The following is a 10,000-nucleotide window of genomic DNA, read 5'->3' on the forward strand; positions in this document are numbered from 1 at the left end:
GGCATTTTTAAACACTTTGCTCTTTTTCCCCCTCTCCCAACCAGGGGGCCTTGGGAGCCTCCTCCTGCGGGGATGGGGAACCAGGGGCCTGGGGAACATTTTCAACACTTTGGGGCATTTTTAAACACTTTGCTCTTTTTTCCCCCTCTCCCAACCAGGGGGCCTGGGGAGCCTCCTCCTGCGGGGATGGGGTACCAGGAGGCCGGGGAACATTATTCAACACTTTGGGGCATTTTTAAACACTTTGCTCTTTTTCCCCCTCTCCCAACCAGGGGGCCTTGGGAGCCTCCTCCTGCGGGGATGGGGAACCAGGGGCCTGGGGAACATTTTCAACACTTTGGGGCATTTTTAAACACTTTGCTCTTTTTCCCCCTCTCCCAACCAGGGGGCCTGGGGAGCCTCCTCCTGCGGGGATGGGGAACCAGGGGCCTGGGGAACATTTTCAACACTTTGGGGCATTTTTAAACACTTTGCTCTTTTTCCCCCTCTCCCAACCAGGGGGCCTTGGGAGCCTCCTCCTGCGGGGATGGGGAACCAGGGGCCTGGGGAACATTTTCAACACTTTGGGGCATTTTTAAACACTTTGCTCTTTTTCCCCCTCTCCCAACCAGGGGGCCTGGGGAGCCTCCTCCTGCGGGGATGGGGAACCAGGGGCCTGGGGAACATTTTCAACACTTTGGGGCATTTTTAAACACTTTGCTCTTTTTCCCCCTCTCCCAACCAGGGGGCCTGGGGAGCCTCCTCCTGCGGGGATGGGGAACCAGGGGCCTGGGGAACATTTTCAACACTTTGGGGCATTTTTAAACACTTTGCTCTTTTTCCCCCTCTCCCAACCAGGGGGCCTTGGGAGCCTCCTCCTGCGGGGATGGGGAACCAGGGGCCTGGGGAACATTTTCAACACTTTGGGGCATTTTTAAACACTTTGCTCTTTTTCCCCCTCTCCCAACCAGGGGGCCTGGGGAGCCTCCTCCTGCGGGGATGGGGAACCAGGGGCCTGGGGAACATTTTCAACACTTTGGGGCATTTTTAAACACTTTGCTCTTTTTCCCCCTCTCCCAACCAGGGGGCCTGGGGAGCCTCCTCCTGCGGGGATGGGGAACCAGGGGCCTGGGGAACATTTTCAACACTTTGGGGCATTTTTAAACACTTTGCTCTTTTTCCCCCTCTCCCAACCAGGGGCCTGGGGAGCCTCCTCCTGCGGGCATGGAGAACCAGGGGGCCTGGGGAGCCTCCTCCTGCGGGGATGGGGAACCAGGGGCCTGGGGGGCCTCCTCCTGCGGGGATGGAGAACCAGGGGGCCTGGGGAGCCTCCTCCTGCGGGGATGGGGAACCAGGGGGCCTGGGGAGCCTCCTCCTGCGGGGATGGGGAACCAGGGGGCCTGGGGAGCCTCCTCCTGCGGGGATGGAGAACCAGGGGGCCTGGGGAGCCTCCTCCTGCGGTCATGGAGAACCAGGGGGCCTGGGGAGCCTCCTCCTGCGGGCATGGAGAACCAGGGGCCTGGGGAGCCTCCTCCTGCGGGGATGGAGAACCAGGGGGCCTGGGGAGCCTCCTCCTGCGGGCATGGAGAACCAGGGGGCCTGGGGAGCCTCCTCCTGCGGGCATGGAGAACCAGGGGGCCTGGGGAGCCTCCTCCTGCGGGGATGGGGAACCAGGGGCCTGGGGAGCCTCCTCCTGCGGGGATGGAGAACCAAGGGGCCTGGGGAGCCTCCTCCTGCGGGCATGGAGAACATGGGGGCCTGGGGAGCCTCCTCCTGCGGGGATGGAGAACCAGGGGGCCTGGGGAGCCTCCTCCTGCGGGCATGGAGAACCAGGGGGCCTGGGGAGCCTCCTCCTGCGGGGATGGGGAACCAGGGGGCCTGGGGAGCCTCCTCCTGCGGGGATGGAGAACCAGGGGGCCTGGGGAGCCTCCTCCTGCGGGCATGGAGAACCAGGGGGCCTGGGGAGCCTCCTCCTGCGGGGATGGAGAACCAGGGCGCCTGGGGAGCCTCCTCCTGCGGGGATGGGGAACCAGGGGGCCTGGGGAGCCTCCTCCTGCGGGGATGGGGAACCAGGGGGCCTGGGGAGCCTCCTCCTGCGGGGATGGAGAACCAGGGGGCCTGGGGAGCCTCCTCCTGCGGTCATGGAGAACCAGGGGGCCTGGGGAGCCTCCTCCTGCGGGCATGGAGAACCAGGGGCCTGGGGAGCCTCCTCCTGCGGGGATGGAGAACCAGGGGGCCTGGGGAGCCTCCTCCTGCGGGCATGGAGAACCAGGGGGCCTGGGGAGCCTCCTCCTGCGGGCATGGAGAACCAGGGGGCCTGGGGAGCCTCCTCCTGCGGGGATGGGGAACCAGGGGCCTGGGGAGCCTCCTCCTGCGGGGATGGAGAACCAAGGGGCCTGGGGAGCCTCCTCCTGCGGGCATGGAGAACATGGGGGCCTGGGGAGCCTCCTCCTGCGGGGATGGAGAACCAGGGGGCCTGGGGAGCCTCCTCCTGCGGGCATGGAGAACCAGGGGGCCTGGGGAGCCTCCTCCTGCGGGGATGGGGAACCAGGGGGCCTGGGGAGCCTCCTCCTGCGGGGATGGAGAACCAGGGGGCCTGGGGAGCCTCCTCCTGCGGGCATGGAGAACCAGGGGGCCTGGGGAGCCTCCTCCTGCGGGGATGGAGAACCAGGGCGCCTGGGGAGCCTCCTCCTGCGGGGATGGAGAACCAGGGGCCTGGGGAGCCTCCTCCTGCGGGGATGGAGAACCAAGGGGCCTGGGGAGCCTCCTCCTGCGGGCATGGAGAACATGGGGGCCTGGGGAGCCTCCTCCTGCGGGGATGGAGAACCAGGGGGCCTGGGGAGCCTCCTCCTGCGGGGATGGGGAACCAGGGGGCCTGGGGAGCCTCCTCCTGCGGTGATGGGGAACCATGGGGCCTGGGGAGCCTCCTCCTGCGGGGATGGAGAACCAGGGGGCCTGGGGAGCCTCCTCCTGCGGGGATGGAGAACCAGGGCGCCTGGGGAGCCTACTCCTGCGGGGATGGAGAACCAAGGGGCCTGGGGAGCCTCCTCCTGCGGGCATGGAGAACATGGGGGCCTGGGGAGCCTCCTCCTGCGGGGATGGAGAACCAGGGGGCCTGGGGAGCCTCCTCCTGCGGGGATGGAGAACCAGGGGGCCTGGGGAGCCTCCTCCTGCGGGCATGGAGAACCAGGGGGCCTGGGGAGCCTCCTCCTGCGGGGATGGGGAACCAGGGGCCTGGGGAGCCTCCTCCTGCGGGCATGGAGAACCAGGGGGCCTGGGGAGCCTCCTCCTGCGGGGATGGGGAACCAGGGGGCCTGGGGAGCCTCCTCCTGCACCAGGGGGCCTGGGGAGCCTCCTCCTGCGGGGATGGGGAACCAGGGGGCCTGGGGAGCCTCCTCCTGCGGTGATGGGGAACCATGGGGCCTGGGGAGCCTCCTCCTGCGGGGATGGGGAACCAGGGGGCCTGGGGAGCCTCCTCCTGCGGGGATGGGGAACCAGGGGCCTGGGGAGCCTCCTCCTGCACCAGGGGGCCTGGGGAGCCTCCTCCTGCGGGGATGGGGAACCAGGGGGCCTGGGGAGCCTCCTCCTGCGGGGATGGGGAACCAGGGGCCTGGGGAACATTTTCAACACTTTGGGGCATTTCACAAGCGCTTCCCTCGCTTACGGCCACACCACCCTGAATGAGCCCGATCTCGTCTGATCTCGGAAGCCAAGCAGGGTCGGGCCCAGTTAGTACTTGGATGGGAGACCGCCTGGGAATACTGGGTGCTGTAAGCATTTTTTTTTGCCATTATTTGTGGGTAGAAAAGTGAGAAAAGTGACCTAAAATAGAACCGGGACTAGGCGGCAGTTCCCCCCACCAGGCGGCGGCATTTGGGGCATTATTTGTGGGTAAGAAAGTGAGAAAAGTGACCTAAAATAGAACCGGGACTAGGCGGCAGTTCCCCCCACCAGGCGGCGGCATTTGGGGCATTATTTGTGGGTCAGAAAGTGAGAAAAGTGACCTAAAATAGAACCGGGACTAGGCGGCAGTTCCCCCCACCAGGCGGCGGCATTTGGGGCATTATTTGTGGGTCAGAAAGTGAGAAAAGTGACCTAAAATAGAACCGGGACTAGGCGGCAGTTCCCCCCACCAGGCGGCGGCATTTGGGGCATTATTTGTGGGTCAGAAAGTGAGAAAAGTGACCTAAAATAGAACCGGGACTAGGCGGCAGTTCCCCCCACCAGGCGGCGGCATTTGGGGCATTATTTGTGGGTCAGAAAGTGAGAAAAGTGACCTAAAATAGAACCGGGACTAGGCGGCAGTTCCCCCCACCAGGCGGCGGCATTTGGGGCATTATTTGTGGGTCAGAAAGTGAGAAAAGTGACCTAAAATAGAACCGGGACTAGGCGGCAGTTCCCCCCACCAGGCGGCGGCATTTGGGGCATTATTTGTGGGTCAGAAAGTGAGAAAAGTGACCTAAAATAGAACCGGGACTAGGCGGCAGTTCCCCCCACCAGGCGGCGGCATTTGGGGCATTATTTGTGGGTCAGAAAGTGAGAAAAGTGACCTAAAATAGAACCGGGACTAGGCGGCAGTTCCCCCCACCAGGCGGCGGCATTTGGGGCATTATTTGTGGGTCAGAAAGTGAGAAAAGTGACCTAAAATAGAACCGGGACTAGGCGGCAGTTCCCCCCACCAGGCGGCGGCATTTGGGGCATTATTTGTGGGTCAGAAAGTGAGAAAAGTGACCTAAAATAGAACCGGGACTAGGCGGCAGTTCCCCCCACCAGGCGGCGGCATTTGGGGCATTATTTGTGGGTCAGAAAGTGAGAAAAGTGACCTAAAATAGAACCGGGACTAGGCGGCAGTTCCCCCCACCAGGCGGCGGCATTTGGGGCATTATTTGTGGGTCAGAAAGTGAGAAAAGTGACCTAAAATAGAACCGGGACTAGGCGGCAGTTCCCCCCACCAGGCGGCGGCATTTGGGGCATTATTTGTGGGTCAGAAAGTGAGAAAAGTGACCTAAAATAGAACCGGGACTAGGCGGCAGTTCCCCCCACCAGGCGGCGGCATTTGGGGCATTATTTGTGGGTCAGAAAGTGAGAAAAGTGACCTAAAATAGAACCGGGACTAGGCGGCAGTTCCCCCACCAGGTGGCGGCATTTGGGGACCCGTAGTGTGGGCAGAAAACTCACCAAAGTGACTTAAAATAGAACCGGTGCAGGCGGCATGTTCCCCCACCAGATGGCGGCATTTGGGGACCCGTAGTGTGGGCAGAAAACTCACCAAAGTGACTTAAAATAGAACCGGTGCAGGCGGCATGTTCCCCCACCAGATGGCGGCATTTGGGGACCCGTAGTGTGGGTAGAAAACTCACCAAAGTGACTTAAAATAGAACCGGTGCAGGCGGCATGTTCCCCCACCAGATGGCGGCATTTGGGGACCCGTAGTGTGGGTAGAAAACTCACCAAAGTGACTTAAAATAGAACCGGTGCAGGCGGCATGTTCCCCCACCAGATGGCGGCATTTGGGGAGCCGTAGTGTGGGCAGAAAACTCACCAAAGTGACTTAAAATAGAACCGGTGCAGGCGGCATGTTCCCCCACCAGATGGCGGCATTTGGGGAGCCGTAGTGTGGGCAGAAAACTCACCAAAGTGACTTAAAATAGAACCGGTGCAGGCGGCATGTTCCCCCACCAGATGGCGGCATTTGGGGACCCGTAGTGTGGGCAGAAAACTCACCAAAGTGACTTAAAATAGAACCGGTGCAGGCGGCATGTTCCCCCACCAGATGGCGGCATTTGGGGAGCCGTAGTGTGGGCAGAAAACGCACCAAAGTGACTTAAAATAGAACCGGTGCAGGCGGCATGTTCCCCCACCAGATGGCGGCATTTGGGGACCCGTAGTGTGGGCAGAAAACTCACCAAAGTGACTTAAAATAGAACCGGTGCAGGCGGCATGTTCCCCCACCAGATGGCGGCATTTGGGGACCTGCAGTGTGGGTAGAAAACTCACCAAAGTGTCCTAAAATAGAACCGGGACCAGGGGGCCTCTTCCCCCACCAGGTGGCGGGCTTGGGGGGCTTGGTTTCCGGGTAGAAAACTCACCAAAGTGTCCTAAAATAGAACCGGGACCAGGGGGCATGCTCCCCCACCAGGCGGCGGGCTTGGGGGGCTTGGTTTGCGGGTAGAAAACTCACCAAAGTGTCCTAAAATAGAACCAGGACCAGGGGGCATGTTCCCCCACCAGGCGGCGGGCTTGGGGGGCTTGGTTTGCGGGTAGAAAACTCACCAAAGTGTCCTAAAATAGAACCGGGACCAGGGGGCCTCTTCCCCCACCAGGCGGCGGGCTTGGGGGGCTTGGTTTGCGGGTAGAAAACTCACCAAAGTGACCTAAAATAGAACCGGGCTAGGCGGCATGTTCCCCCACCAGGCGGCGGGCTTGGGGGGCTTGGTTTGCGGGTAGAAAACTCACCAAAGTGTCCTAAAATAGAACCGGGACCAGGGGGCATGTTCCCCCACCAGGCGGCGGGCTTGGGGGGCTTGGTTTGCGGGTAGAAAACTCACCAAAGTGTCCTAAAATAGAACCGGGACCAGGGGGCATCTTCCCCCACCAGGCGGCGGGCTTGGGGGGCTTGGTTTGCGGGTAGAAAACTCACCAAAGTGTCCTAAAATAGAACCGGGACCAGGGGGCATCTTCCCCCACCAGGCGGCGGGCTTGGGGGGCTTGGTTTGCGGGTAGAAAACTCACCAAAGTGTCCTAAAATAGAACCGGGACCAGGGGGCCTCTTCCCCCACCAGGCGGCGGGCTTGGGGGGCTTGGTTTGCGGGTAGAAAACTCACCAAAGTGACCTAAAATAGAACCGGGCCAGGCGGCATGCTCCCCCACCAGGCGGCGGGCTTGGGGGGCTTGGTTTGCGGGTAGAAAACTCACCAAAGTATCGGCAAAATAGAACCAGGGAAGGGGGGGATGTCGGTCACAAGGTGCCCGAGTCAGAGAACCAGGAAAACGGACATAAATCCAGAAAACCTCGGTGTCTGACTGCTCCTCAAAAAGTGGTCTTTTTGATGTCACGAGCGCAACCACCTAGAGGTTAATGGGGAGGGATGGTGTGAGCGCAAACGGATTTTTCCTAAGTGTGACTGCTCCTCAAAAAGTGGTCTTTTTGATGTCACGAGCGCAACCACCTAGAGGTTAATGGGGAGGGATGGTGTGAGCGCAAACGGATTTTTCCTAAGTGTGACTGCTCCTCAAAAAGTGGTCTTTTTGATGTCACGAGCGCAACCACCTAGAGGTTAATAGGGAGCGAGTACAACAGGGGAGGGAGTGAATGGGCTCGGACTGTGGCCGAGCCTGGTGCCTCAAAATCGGACAAGGTTGGACTGGAAGCCCGCTGAGAACTCTGGTTCTTTTGCCAGACGAAACGAATTTTTTCCGAGTGTGACTGCTCTGCAAAAAGTGGTCTTTTTGATGTCACGAGCGCAACCACCTAGAGGTTAATGGGGAGGGAGTGGAAAAAACGACAAAGTGTTGAGCTCCGGACCGGGATGGCGGGCGACTCGAGCGGTCATGCCCGACTTTGAGACACTTTGTCGCGGTCATGCGAGCGACCTCCACTGCTCCCCGGAGGTGCCCCGGACCGGGTTGGCGGGTGACTCGAGCGGTCGTGCCCGACTTTGAGACACTTTGTCGCGGTCATGCGGGCGTCCTCCGCCGGTCCCCGGAGGTGCCCCGGACCGGGTTGGCGGGTGACTCGAGCGGTCATGCCCGACTTTGAGACACTTTGTCGCGGTCATGCGGGCGTCCTCCGCCGGTCCCTGGAGGTGCCCCGGACCGGGTTGGCGGGTGACTCGAGCGGTCGTGCCCGACTTTGAGACACTTTGTCGCGGTCATGCGGGCGTCCTCCGCCGGTCCCTGGAGGTGCCCCGGACCGGGTTGGCGGGTGACTCGAGCGGTCGTGCCCGACTTTGAGACACTTTGTCGCGGTCATGCGGGCGTCCTCCGCCGGTCCCCGGAGGTGCCCCGGACCGGGTTGGCGGGTGACTCGAGCGGTCATGCCCGACTTTGAGACACTTTGTCGCGGTCATGCGGGCCTCCTCCGCCGGTCCCTGGAGGTGCCCCGGACCGGGTTGGCGGGTGACTCGAACGGTCATGCCCGACTTTGAGACACTTTGTCGCGGTCATGCGGGCGTCCTCCGCCGGTCCCTGGAGGTGCCCCGGACCGGGTTGGCGGGTGACTCGAGCGGTCGTGCCCGACTTTGAGACACTTTGTCGCGGTCATGCGAGCGACCTCCGCCGGTCCCCGGAGGTTCCCCGGACCGGGTTGGCGGGTGACTCGAACGGTCGTGCCCGACTTTGAGACACTTTGTCGCGGTCATGCGGGCGTCCTCCGCCGGTCCCTGGAGGTGCCCCGGACCGGGTTGGCGGGTGACTCGAGCGGTCGTGCCCGACTTTGAGACACTTTGTCGCGGTCATGCGGGCGTCCTCCGCCGGTCCCTGGAGGTGCCCCGGACCGGGTTGGCGGGTGACTCGAGCGGTCATGCCCGACTTTGAGACACTTTGTCGCGGTCATGCGGGCGTCCTCCGCCGGTCCCTGGAGGTGCCCCGGACCGGGTTGGCGGGTGACTCGAGCGGTCATGCCCGACTTTGAGACACTTTGTCGCGGTCATGCGGGCGTCCTCCGCCGGTCCCTGGAGGTGCCCCGGACCGGGTTGGCGGGTGACTCGAGCGGTCGTGCCCGACTTTGAGACACTTTGTCGCGGTCATGCGGGCGTCCTCCGCCGGTCCCTGGAGGTGCCCCGGACCGGGTTGGCGGGTGACTCGAGCGGTCATGCCCGACTTTGAGACACTTTGCCGCGGTCATGCGGGCGACCTCCGCCGGTCCCTGGAGGTGCCCCGGACCGGGTTGGCGGGTGACTCGAGCGGTCGTGCCCGACTTTGAGACACTTTGCCGCGGTCATGCGGGCGACCTCCGCCGGTCCCTGGATGGCGGGCTCCAGTGAGGTCGGCGGGGGAAGGCTCGGGCTGAGGCCGACTTCGGTGCCTCAAAGTCGGACAAGGTTGGATTGGAAGTCCGCTGTGTTGAGGACCAGTGGCATTCGGTGGTGGAACGCTCAGAACTTGGCCGACATCGGTGCCTCAACGTCGGACAAGGTTGGAGTGGATGACCGCTGATAACTCTGGTTCTTTTGCCAGACGAAAGAAATTTTTCCCGAGTGTGACTGCTCTGAAAAAAGTGGTCTTTTTGATGTCACGAGCGCAACCACCTAGAGGTTAATAGGGAGGCACCATAACAGGAGAGGGAGTGAAAAGGCTCGGAGGGTGGCCGAGCCTGGTGCCTCAAAATCGGACAAGGTTGGAGTGGATGACCGCTGAAAACTCTGGTTCTTTTGCCAGACGAAAGAAATTTTTCCCGAGTGTGACTGCTCTGCAAAAAGTGGTCTTTTTGATGTCACGAGCGCAACCACCTAGAGGTTAATAGGGAGGCACCATAACAGGAGAGGGAGTGAAAAGGCTCGGAGGGTGGCCGAGCCTGGTGCCTCAAAATCGGACAAGGTTGGAGTGGATGACCGCTGAAAACTCTGGTTCTTTTGCCAGACGAAAGAAATTTTTTCCGAGTGTGACTGCTCCTCAAAAAGTGGTCTTTTTGATGTCACGAGCGCAACCACCTAGAGGTTAATAGGGAGGCACCATAACAGGAGAGGGAGTGAAAAGGCTCGGAGGGTGGCCGAGCCTGGTGCCTCAAAGTCGGACAAGGTTGGAGTGGATGACCGCTGAAAACTCTGGTTCTTTTGCCAGACGAAAGAAATTTTTTCCGAGTGTGACTGCTCTGCAAAAAGTGGTCTTTTTGATGTCACGAGCGCAACCACCTAGAGGTTAATAGGGAGGCACCATAACAGGAGAGGGAGTGAAAAGGCTCGGAGGGTGGCCGAGCCTGGTGCCTCAAAATCGGACAAGGTTGGAGTGGATGACCGCTGAAAACTCTGGTTCTTTTGCCAGACGAAAGAAATTTTTTTCCGAGTGTGACTGCTCTGCAAAA

At 61.2% G+C, this 10,000-nt stretch overlaps 1 non-coding gene across 1 annotated transcript; it reads left to right on the plus strand.

Moving 5' to 3' along the window:
* The first annotated feature begins 3,637 nt into the window (after positions 1 to 3,637).
* LOC148057833 (5S ribosomal RNA) lies at positions 3,638 to 3,756 on the plus strand. Its single transcript, XR_015710385.1, has one exon. It is a non-coding gene; the product is annotated as a 5S ribosomal RNA (ribosomal RNA).
* Positions 3,757 to 10,000: the final 6,244 nt, after the last annotated feature.

The sequence above is a fragment of the Callionymus lyra genome, unplaced genomic scaffold (assembly GCF_982586985.1).
Source record: "Callionymus lyra unplaced genomic scaffold, fCalLyr1.hap1.1 HAP1_SCAFFOLD_500, whole genome shotgun sequence".
Taxonomy (NCBI): domain Eukaryota; kingdom Metazoa; phylum Chordata; class Actinopteri; order Syngnathiformes; family Callionymidae; genus Callionymus; species Callionymus lyra.